General features: G+C 36.4%; 1 pseudogene; it reads right to left on the reverse strand.

Moving 5' to 3' along the window:
• Positions 1 to 8,874: 8,874 nt before the first annotated feature.
• On the reverse strand, positions 8,875 to 10,812 carry LOC107732766 (macrophage mannose receptor 1-like; annotated as a pseudogene).
• Positions 10,813 to 13,017: the final 2,205 nt, after the last annotated feature.

The raw sequence follows: 13,017 nt of genomic DNA on the forward strand, positions 1-13,017 counted from the left end.
GGACAAATTAGGCAATGTGTAGAAATAACAATAAATCATAAAAGGAAAAATCCTTCTTGTATCATTAGACAAACAGTCCTTACATTCCAACATTTGGAACTGAGATAATATTTCACCTATGCATACCTTAAAAATAAAAAATAAAATACCTATGTCTTCACAGAATTGTCCAATTGGAGCAAATATTTTTCATCTGAAAATGTATTGTATACAATATCCAGTAAAAAAAAGAAAATAAAAGAAATGTTGTTGAAATATAAGGGTGCATCATATCTCAATAATGTTTGAGATTTTAAACAACAATTGTATGGTTTTATTTGTGAAAATAGTTCATAAACAGAGTTGACCCTTTAAGTAACAGAATTGACAGAATTATCTGGTGGACTGTCAATTCTGTTACACTATTGTCAGCATTGTTACTCTACCTTGGTAACAGAGTTTGACGGTAACAGAATTGACAATTTTATTTTATTAAAAATTTTATTTAGACTCTCCAAGTCTGCATTTATTTGATAAAATATAGAATAAATAATGCTAAATATGATTTCAAATTAAAATAACTGTTTTATATTTTAATATAATTTATTCCTGTATTAAATGTAATGCATTTCTGTTATGCGCAGCTGTATTTTCAGCATCATTACCCCAGTCTTCAGTGTCACATGATCTTCAGAAATCATATCTTATGATGATTTGCTGCTGAGGTAACATTTTTATTTGTATAATTATTGACATTTGTGCTGCTTAACATTTTTGTGAAAATGGCGATATTTTATCAGGATTCTGTGATTGAATGAACTACATTTACTTGCATTTATTAAATGTATTAATTCAATTTATTAGAGCGTTTAGAAACCTTTTTTTAACTTTATGAAAGTCTTCACTGTCATTTTTGATACATATAATGCATCCTTAAAACATTTTCATTTCTCTCTCGCTCTCTCTTTTAAAAAATACCAGAAATATTTGAGTAGTATCTTTGTTTCCACAAAACTGTTAAGCAGTAAAAGCTGTTTTCAATAATGATAATAATCAGAAATATTTATTTAGAAGCAATTGGAATGGTTTCTGAAAGATGATGTGACACTGAAGACTGGAGTAAGGACTTCCTTTTTTGTAAACATGGGGATAAATTGCATTTTAAAACACTTTACATATAATTTTTGTATAAATAATGTTAATATAATATTTATATTATTTATATTTATGAAATATAAATTTTTACCTTTTACCTTTCATTGCAAAAACACTTGAACGAGTTGTATTCAACCAAGTCTCAGCCTTTCTCACACAGAACAACCTCCTGGACAGCAACCAATCTGGCTTCAGAAGTGGACATTCGACCGAGACTGCCTTGCTTTCAGTTGTTGAAGCCCTAAGACTGGCAAGAGCGGCTTCCAAATCTTCTATACTTATTTTGCTGGATCTGTCTGCTGCTTTTGATACGGTGAACCACCAGATTCTCCTGTCAACCCTAATATTATTGCTCTTTTGTTAGTTTTGACTGCTTTTATTGTCCTCATTTGTCCTCGCTTTGGATAAAAGCGTCTGCTAAATGACTAAATGTAAATGTAATATTTCCCTCTGATCACTCCCTCTTATTTAAATACCTTTGAATCAGGATTAACGTATTTAGTATACATTTTGTCTGTCTGTAAACTGCAGTAAGTAAGCTATCTCAGTCGTAGTGCTTCTCTGGTTCTTGCACGCATTGTATTACAATATAGCATCAATTAAAACTAGAGGGCTTGCTTAAAAGTGAAAGAACATTGCATGGCTTTCTTATATTTTTTGGCACCTTAGCTGTGTGTGCAACTTTACCTAGGCTTTTATTTTACAGGGCACATAGTGTTGTTTGCCTCCACGTTACAGGCAGCTGCAGACTGAACAGTGGTCAATGAAAGTTTCTGCACTTATATATTATTGCTCTTTTGTTAGTTTTGACTGCTTTTATTGTCCTCATTTGTCCTCGCTTTGGATAAAAGCGTCTGCTAAATGACTAAATGTAAATGTAATATTTCCCTCTGATCACTCCCTCTTATTTAAATACCTTTGAATCAGGATGAACGTATTTAGTATACATTTTGTCTGTCTGTAAGTGCAGTAAGTAAGCTATCTCAGTCGTAGTGCTTCTCTGGTTCTTGCACGCATTGTATTACAATATAGCATCAATTAAAACTAGAGGGCTTGCTTAAAAGTGAAAGAACATTGCATGGCTTTCTTATATTTTTTGGCACCTTAGCTGTGTGTGCAACTTTACCTAGGCTTTTATTTTACAGGGCACATAGTGTTGTTTGCCTCCACGTTACAGGCAGCTGCAGACTGAACAGTGGTCAATGAAAGTTTCCACAGGGGATAATGTTTTTGTCTGTCAACATTATATCTGAGTCATGGTTTGAGGATGGTGTCACTTGGTGGCCAAACTACAGAAGCGATGAACGCATAAACGGAGCTATTCAAAAATGTGAAGAGCCTGGAGCAGACTGGAAAAAGTATGATGTCCGTGTCCTCTTAAGAACTGGTAAGGGTCTGCTTTAGAACTAAAATTGTTATGAAACCACTGTTATGAAATTCACCACTTCCAGAAAGATACTTAACATATTGAAAATTTGAATTATTACTGGTCTATGAAATATACATTAATCAATAAAATACACATTCATTTACGTTAACAGTCATTTAATAGTAGGTTTAGAACATTCTGTTACATATTTGACAATAGTTGTTTTTGTTCACTGTAAACCCCCTTCTGTCACAGATTATAATAAAAAAGTTATTACTGTACTGAAGTTATTTGATAATATCACAAGATAGATTTCATTACATACTTTGTGTAAACTGGTGATTTGATAGTCATCGTTTCTTGCATGTAAGTTTGCAAAAGTGGAGTAATTATTATGACTTTTTGTTGTGTGAATTCTGATCAGGTGACTACCTTAAAGCAAGAGAGAAGCTGAGGGCCTCACTGACCTGTAATACATCTGAATTACAAGCAGATGATGAGGAAGAAGTCATTAGGAAGAGAAAAATTAAGCAAAGGTTTTGTATACGGAGACTGACACTCATGCATCATTTGAAAATGCATTCATAGATATCTTTAAATATAGAGCTCACTTATTAGGCAGTGTGGACTTCGATTTTTTGCTATGTTGTAAATTGCTGTAATTGTCTAAGCAAGAAATTGGCTTTTTCTAGAGTGTTTTGCAGTACTACAAAGGTCAAGTAAAACAATGATTCCTAGTACAGCTAATTAGTGTGCCTGGTTGAGTATAAGCAGTTCTTACTGTTGAAGCAACATGTTGACTTTTTTTTTTAACCATGCACAAAAATGTTGGTTTCTTAGGCAAATGTTTGGTGAAACAGACTCTGACAGTGAGCCAGAGGGTGGTGTCAAGAGGAGATACAACAATGTCTCTCTTTGTCCAGTGCCTCCTCTTCCTCCACCTACACCTGATGTACCATCTAGGGAAAGAAGACAAACTTCTGCGAGACCTCTGCTAGACCTGAGGCTGGCTGGCTCATCTTCTTTTAATGGTATATTCCTGTTTTTCCATAGAAACATTTTGAAAGCAATGTTTTTGTTAATATCTAACTGCTTAGTTGTGCCATTAACATAACTGTATTAAGTCAAGTTACTTCTATGGGACTGATGCAGCTCAGCAGACCTAAAAGGTCTCAGCTGGACATTTTTCATCGTAAACTTGAAGGATTTATTAGTATGACACTGAATTATATAATGTTATGTATTGTTCACTTAAAAATATTGTCATTTTCATGTTTTGCTGCACCACCTGTCCCCTTTAATACATCTAGTACGCCTTTCAGTCCTCTACGCCACTCCTCTGTTGGCATCGGGGGACAAAACTCCAAAAAAGTCACGTGGAACATACTCTCAAGTGTTTTCTCCGATGCAGTAGCCAAACAGATCAACTGGAAGGGAGTCAATGGGAAGAAGTGCTTTAAGGAAATGCAAACAAGAAGTATGGCATAATACCAAGGCGTTGAGTTGAAAACACCTTCCTTAAACCATCTCTACAACCTAAATGATATATATGGCCAAAATACTATTATTTGGTTTTTATTAATTTCTTATATTTGTTATTCAGTCCCATCAAAACAAAAATACATAAACACCATAAACCATAAACTTCATTTGTGACGTCTGATTTTGATTAATCTAAAGCAGTAATTAGTCCAGGGATGTTGGAGATGCTTATTGCACATTTGTTTTTCTCAACAGGAGCTGTAAGGAATAACCAGTGTTTTACCAGTGCAACAGATAGTGAAATAGATTCTCACACCATCCGTTGGTTCAATCTTGCCTCTGACCGTGGCGGCGGCCGGAAAGAACGTGCAAGAGCCAAAGAGGCATTAACTGAGGTAGTTTCAGAAGATGCACAGTGGCAGGTTGTGTTTTACTGTTTTTCCATCAGTGTAATATTACAGTGAGCAACAGTGGCTGACCTCATAAATTGAAAGATGCAGTACACATAAAAGTCTCCACCAGATCAGGGATGACTATTCGCAGCAATAGTATAGAGACTTGTATGACTGCTACGAGGCTTGTCTAGATTCCTCATTCAGTGGGATAGTTACATGACTATTAACTGTTTTAACTTAAAGACAAATGTACAGAACAGTGGTATTCAAATGGCGGACTCTACAGTCGTGGCCAAAAGTATTGGCAGTGATATAAATTTTGTGTTTGCTGCTTCAATATTTGTCGATTTGTTTTCCCACGTTTCTATGGTATACTGAAAAACAATGACGAGCATATCCTAAGCTTTAAAGGCTTTTATTGGCAAAAAAATGTAATGATTAAATATTTACAGTGTTGACCCTTGTTCTTCATAACCTCTGCAATTTGCTCTGGCATATTGGATATTAGCTTCTGGACCAAATCCTGACTGATGGCGATCCATTCTTGCCTTATTATTTCTTGGAGTTGATCACAATTTGTGGGCTTCTGCTTGTCCATTCGCCTTTTGAGGACTGACCACAGGTTCTCTATGGGACTGAGATCCGGGGAGTTGCCTGGCCACAGATCCAAAATGTCAATGTAATGATCTTCGAGCCACGACCGTAGGACCTAATTGGGCCATTCAATCATTTCTACAGATTAAATGTAAAACTATGGAGCGATACACACCACATGCGCTCAGGGTCAAATGTATTGTCTGGACCTCCGTTGGGAAGGAAATACAGAGACCGGACCTCTTTGAACTTTCATTTATTTGATGTGCTAGATTTTATTTTTTATATAATATGTATAGTCCATATAGGTCCATTTACAGTCAGCCAAAAGTCTGGCTCTAAACAAAACTAACAGCTTTCTTCTTGGTCTTTTGCTTGCAGATGCCTCATGGGAGTTAAACTGCATGTCTGTAGCGGTTTGTAATACCAGCGCATTCCTACCTGTCCTGTTTGGTTCTTTGTGGTGTTTATGGTTCATCATGTGAAGTTATTTTGTTTACGATTATTATTATTTATTTATTTTTTGCCAATTTTCCCTGCCTTTTTTCTGCTGAAGACCACATTTTTGGCTGATGAATATTAAATCTACAAGTACCTATTCCAAAATGCTCTTTAAAATATATTTTACAAATAAGCTTTTCTTCTCCGAACAATCGATTTCCCAGATGTCCCAATCAGTCGGAAGGGAGCTTCATCAGAGAAAATAACTTTTACAGAATTTCAGTCTGTCCTTCTTTTTCTTGGAGAGACAGCCGAACCTCTCTCCTTGAAGTTCTTGATGATCCGGTAAATGGTTCTTTCAGGTGCAATATTCTTTGTCTGGGATGTTAAGCGTGACTTCTACAATACCAAAATCTAATTGTCCCCTTTAAATTTGATACATTTAAAATGTATTTAAAATGAATTTATCTCATTGCATGAATAAGGTAAGGTGTAAATGATTTTATTAACAATTAGCCTAATTTAATCAACCAATGCAAGCGTTTTACAGGTTTTGATGACGAAATCAGCTCCGTATATTAGACATATTAAATATATTATATTTAAGTTGTACCATTTTAGCCCAGACATCCTTTACAAAAATAAGAAAATGTGTATTAGTAAAACGAAAGACAACATTACTTTATTTAGATCCTCGAAACTGCCGTAAATTGCTTCAACAACGTTACTTCCGGGTTTCCCCAGTACAGGGATTGGGAATCACAAGGTGATGTATTGGATAAGGGCGTGGCTTGTGATGTCACACTTGGACCTGGGCGGGGTTGGATGTCCACAGCAGGATGCAGCGAGTCCTACTTGACGGTTGCCGTGGCGATATTGGCAAATAGAGCCCCGTTCACACTACAAGAGACACGCAATGACAAAGCGACACGATCCCATTAATTTCAATGGAGAGCTGGCGATTTCCGGCAACACGAGCGACAGCGACCAATAGGGGCGAGTGGAGCTCCACTCAAGAATGGAACTACGTCACCTCCACTAGTGGAGCGGCCGAGCGTATATACGCCTAATCTATATATATATAATATATATCACCTAATCTTCACGCATAATAAGGAAGTAGCTGAAATAGATGTATCTAACTTAATTTCAAGGATGTTTGGAACAATAATACAAATTAAAATGTATGATGTCATATTTATTTTTGTACAAGATACCACCATTGATTCTAAAAGTACACTTTCTTTTCTTACACAACTATTTATTTTATTTGGAAAATATATTCATGTAAAGAAATGGGCTAAAGCTAAGCCAAATTGTGAACATTTTATACAAAATAATAATAATAAATAAACAATATGGTACTACTTTGCATAATATTAGAAACAGAAAAGCTAAAAAGACGTATGAAGCACTGTGTTAATTTAATTTAGTTAATTGTTTTAAATTTTACCCTGGCATATATAATTAATAAATACCCCTGGCATACATAATAACTTTCTCATAACTGTTGTGAGATTTATATGTTACTAATTTTGTACATAATTGCAAATAAAATGTTTTTTTAAATAATCGTATCGAAGAGGTATAATCAACTCCATGATCCAAATATCAAATGTTGGTAATGCCTCAGACTTTCAATGTTGTAAAATCAGATGTTTTGCAAGTAGCATGCTGAGGGAAGCTGCTTGTGCTTGATATTTGTCGAGCTCCGCTTCTGGTGCCCTAATAGGATCCGGCGTAATAATTCTGTTTTATACCTCAGAAAGATGACCAAACAGCAAGATCCAGAAAGTGTTGAGCTTGTGACATGTGAGGTGAAGTGTCCCTTCTGCAGCTAAACATTTCAGACACAAAAGTGATATCTCTGGAAAGAGTTTCGACAACCTAGTTTGGGAAAAATGAAGTCTGTGAACAACATCCTTTATTGTTTTTTATTAAAGCCGTGTTACTTTGAAAGATAGATAACGCAGTAAAACGCATTTTGATGACAGCATGGCATGTACCAGGTTGAGCGTGGTAAGTACAGTACATTCCAAAAATGTCGCAAGGAGACATTCTGACATGATAAAAATGTTTCTGCAACGTTGTGAAAAACGTATAACTAAAAAAAAACAGACATCTGTTGTATTAAAGGGGTCATATGATGCGATTTCAATTGTTCCTTTCTCTTTGGAGTGTTACAAGCTCTTGGTGCATAAAGAAGATCTGTAAAGTTGCAAAGACTAAAGTCTCAAATCCAAAGAGATATTCTTTATAAAAGTTAAGAGTCAACCACGCCTACCTAAAACGGCTCGTTCTAACACGCCCCCACGTCTACGTCACGATATGGGAAGATTTGCATAACGCCACCCAAATGTTCACGCAAAGAAAGAAGGTGTAACTTTTATTCTCGCTGTAGTATTGTTGCTGCCGCCGCCATGTCGTGAAGGCGCTGTGTGTTTCGTTGTGAAAGCGAAACTACTTTGTTTGGCCTTCCAAAAGAGGACGATATCTGCTTCGTCATGTCTGGAGCTGATCCGTGCTGGTTGCTGAGGAAATACATCAACTTAGTGCTGTGGATCGCCGGATCGGCTTTCACCATGGACGAAGCGGAGTCCAGCTCGGGGTCGTCACATGTGGTTGCCGCAAGCCCACCAGGCCGCTCCTTCGTCGAATCCGCCGGCCGTTCCTCACTCTAGGCCGCTGTGTGTAACGCTGTGTTTCGTTGTGAAAGCTGGAAATGTTTTTTTGGGGGGGGGATTAAGTTCATTTTCATGGCAAAGAGGGACTTTGCAATTAATTGCAATTCATCTGATCACTCTTCATAACATTCTGGAGTATATGCAAATTGCCATCATAAAAACTGAAGCAGCAGACTTTGTGAAAATTCATATTTGTGTTATTCTCAAAACTTTTGGCTACGGCTGTATATATTGCAATATACATATGCCTGTATATAATCTGACAAACTGAACTATATTAGACGTTTGTAGACATCAGGATATTCTCAGAACAGAATCCTTCCTCTTGTAAAACTCATAAACACCCACAGAAGGCGCTAAAATAAAAACATGAAATTATCATGTTTTATGAGCGAAAACATATCCTAAATATCAACCTAATATATCAACAATCAAATTAAAATTTTACACATTTGTTACATCTAATGTACAGTTCAGTGTGCTGTTGAGGGGAAATCAAGAAATAGGAGACAATACTGGAGTTTATTTGAGCTGATGTTCTGTTATCATGTTTGTGTTCAAAAGATTTGATTAGTGCGAAACATACAGAATCATAACCACACCAGATATACAAAGAGATTCTTAAAAGACAAATATATCATTATACAGAAACAAAAGACTTTTGGCCACTTTTAAAACTCAGTAAGCAGATTCACTCACAACTTACTGATGAACAAATCAGAAAAGTAATGAAGTAGCCTATGAAAACGGTTGATGTAAGTAAACACATTAGCGTTTAATTTCTGCTGCAGATGAAGTTGAGTTTGTGAGATTCAGGAAGGCTGATCCAGCGCTGATCTCCTCCAGACTGAACTGCTCCTTTTCTCTTCTCGAGGCTGCAGTTTTCCGGTGTCGTCCCGTTCCCTGGAGCCCAGTTCTGATAGCACACCATCTCTCCACTCACCCAGAGCCACATGTCGGACATTCAGCGTGAACTTTAGGAGATCTGGAGGTGATGATGGATTGTGTGTGTTTTGTGAGGATCTACTCACCTTCATGACACACTAAAGGAAACTTATTGGTGCAAGAGATGTCATTCCATAGTCCCTGAGTCGTTTCAATCATCGCACAGTCTTCATTACCTCCAACATTATTAGGTTCACCAGACTTCCAGTATCTGAATGATGAGTTACTCTGATCTGACCACTGCCATGGGTCTCTGACTCTGAACAGACCGATCCAGACATATGATCCAGATGAATTATTATCACTAATGATCTTCTGAACCTGTTGACTCTCATTCTGGTTTCTCACACTGACCAGATCAATGTGATTCTGTCTGCAGTAACTCTGAGCATCTCTCCAACTCTCCAGCTGATTGACAAAGACGAGTCCTGTGTTCGCTTTAAGAAAAACAAATGAGAAAAAGACTCATGAATCAGTTTGTTCATTATTTGTATGCTGCTTTATGATTTGGATGTGAACAGGAGCAGTGGTGGAAACATCAGAAACACTTCATTCATAGACTTAAGCTGCGTCTACAGCTGGTGATATATTGAATATTCACAATGTTTAAGGTATTTTAAATTACACCATGATCGGTCTAAAAAACTTGATTCTAATTGGCATTCAAAGCATTAAATGAAACACACACACATACAGTTGGACAGCCAGTCGCACACAGAGAAACATTTAGAAACACAGAAACTTGATGTCAACCCTGTACCATGACTTTTATTATAAATTAGCTTCACTATCGAATCGCTACATTACATTTTTCTGCATCGAGGGTTTATGTTGTAATGGAATATCATTCCTACATGGATCAGACTCAAGTTAATCTACATATGAAAAACGAAGCCCTTGTGTTGAGATTCTGAAGGCTGAAAATATCAAGCTGAATCACCTCTAGTCACTGTTGTATGTTTATTATTAATAATATAAGATCAATTTAGATCTCTAGGATTTTTAGGCTCTTTAATTGCAAGTTTTCATTGTGACAAATTATCATATATATATAACAAAAGATCAAAGTGTGTTCATTGAATGAAGTATTTTCTTCTGGCAAATATTGTGTTTATACAGAAATTGTCTGTATAAACATTGAAAGTGTGACAAATACAGAAATTGTCTGTATAAAAACTGAAAGTGTGACAAATATCCACAGTCTATTCTAAATTCACGACCAAATTAAACAGTCATACTGTTTAGTATTCCATTAAAATCTGGTATATGGTGCATCTAAAAATGAACTCACTGTTGTTGCAGATGAATTGTCGGGCAGCACTACATGGCAAATCATGCCATTGTCCATTGAACATCATAGCACAATCATCTATGCCTTCTGGTTGTCCAGTAGCCCAGTTCAGATAGAGTGCAGGTTCACCTGAAGACCACTGCCATTCAACACGAGCTGTCCTCTGCAGCCCAATCCAGACAAACCGAAAACCTCCACCATTCACACTCTTCTTCAGCTCGTTCATGTCGGTCATGTTGTCAACGGTGGCCAGATCTGTGTAATTCTCTCTGCAGTATCTCTGAGCTTCAGTCCAGGTCTTGTTCTCATTTATAAAGTGATACTGACGCTGAACCCATTCAGACACGGAGCAGAGAGCTGTGAAAGAGAGGCTTTGATTGAATGCTTTTCAGAACAGGATCAAACCTAATGAAACTAAATAAAACCTCAAACACACTCACCAATGAGAAGAAGAATGACATATAGAGTTTGGTCCATTTCTGAGGAAGAAAAATATAGATATTCACATTTTGGTGTGAAACATGATTTCAGTGATAATTAAAAACAAGAACATAAATGCACCGTACACAATGATTAAGACAATTTTAACACATCAGAAGTCTAATTCTGGTTAAAGAATGAACATGCGAGTTGTTCTTACTTTAGAGGTCGTGTGCTTCTGTCCTGAGTCTGATGTTTCTGTCTGTGATTATTATATCTGCTCTCATCCCTCATTCAGCATCACATCATTTGTTTATTACTCTAAACAAAAGCTCTTTTCATTTTTCTTCCTCGTTCATGTGTTTTTCTGATATTTTTCTCTGTGTTGCTCTTTGTTGCTGTAATTCTACAGAAGTGAGTTAATTTGAATGTGGTAGATCTGGAGGGTCTGTATGTTTCTGTATGCACACAACGTAATGACACATGCAAATAAAAGACAATAGCAACAACACACTCAACACTCTATTAATGGAAATCATAGGCACAGAGAACATTATGTACATTTACATTTAGTCATTTAGCAGACGCTTTTATCCAAAGCAACTTACAAATGAGGACAATGGAAGCAATCAAAATCAAAATGATATACAAGTGCTATATCAATTCTCAGTTAGCTTTACAAATCTCATGTACACAGGTGACGTTGCTTCCTCTTCATATGATGCCAATTCACAGTCAACATTATAACAGTACATCTCATTTGCTGGTGTTACGAAACATGCTTGCTACTTGAACCTCTTTCTCTCTTTTTTTCACTGATTAACATATGGTTCAATGCAAAGGAAAGCCACTTCGTGACATAAGAAATGATCTGTGCAATATTGGAAATTCAGGAAAAAGTATGAGTGAAGAAAGGATTATCGTCCCAAAGTTTATGTGCTTGTACCTCTAGAAGTTAGATTCTGGTTCCTATGAAACTTTTCTTTAAGGATGTTAATTTTTAAGGCCCTATATGGTTCAATGCCAGAGATATGGAGAGCCCAATGTAACTCAATATCCAAATTGTTGAATTTTACCCATTTTCAATGGTTGAAAATCAAATGTGGGTCACTTTACAGCTAATACTAATTGAATTTTAAAGAAAAATATCTAAAGAATAAATAATATTGTATCTAGAAATCTATCTTGTTTCCCTCTATTAAAACAATGGCATAGAACATACCTGTGTGCCGAAAATGTTAATTTTCTGAAGTTTGCATGCCTGTCATAATATGATTTATTTTAGAAATTTCTTTTGGAATCTTTATTTTTAGGCTCTGTATGGTTTATCTCCAGAGATATGTGGATTTCAGTGCAACTCCATGTCCAAATACTTGAATCCTATGCATATTCAGGGATCCAAAACCAAATGTAAATTTGTTAACCGTTGACACTGCAAATATGCAAATAAAAACAGTAAGCCAGGGTTTAGAAATGTACAGTGTGATATGTCATATTATCAATGATCAGAATTAATGTTTAAATCCAGGTAAAGTATGAGCAGTGTGAAAAATAAAATATTAACCAGGATCCCATTTACTGAGGGTTCAGAATTACCCAGTATTAATTATTTCAAGTATGAGAGAGCTTTAAATGTTTCAAAGTTTGAGGTTCTATCAGTGATTCTGCCAAATATGCTCCTTAGCAGTGGATAATACTTGATCTATGACTATATCTATGATATAACAATTAACAACTAAGACTTTCACTATTTCGCACATCCTGTAGTAACAAATTCCATAGATAAGGAGCTGCATGACTAAAGGCTCGAGAGCCCACAGAAGTTGTGCGAATTCGAGGAAAAACAAGAGTCCAGAAGTACAGGCACCTTTCTACTCACCGCGGGAGTTTTGCTCGTTCATTCTCGTGAGTGTTAACATTCCTCCGCAAGCGCACATGAGCTTGGCTTTGCAAAAACTCACTGATCAAATCTTAGAGACAGAACAACATCACCCGGACTCTGTTTTAATAATTCTCGGGGACTTTAATAAAGCAAATCTCTCCCGTGAACTGCCAAAATACAGACAGCATGTTACAAGTCCCACCAGAGACATTAATATACTGGATCACTGTTACACCACAATAAGGGATGCATATCACTCTGTCCCATGGGCAGCTTTGGGGCTCTCTGATCACTGTTTGGTTCATCTTATACCGACCTACAGGCAGAAACTGAAATCAGCTAAACCTGTATTAAGGACTGTAAAAAGATGGACTAATGAA

The sequence above is a fragment of the Sinocyclocheilus rhinocerous genome, unplaced genomic scaffold (genome assembly GCF_001515625.1).
Source record: "Sinocyclocheilus rhinocerous isolate Xijiao unplaced genomic scaffold, SAMN03320098_v1.1 scaffold1481, whole genome shotgun sequence".
NCBI classification, from domain to species: Eukaryota; Metazoa; Chordata; class Actinopteri; order Cypriniformes; family Cyprinidae; genus Sinocyclocheilus; species Sinocyclocheilus rhinocerous.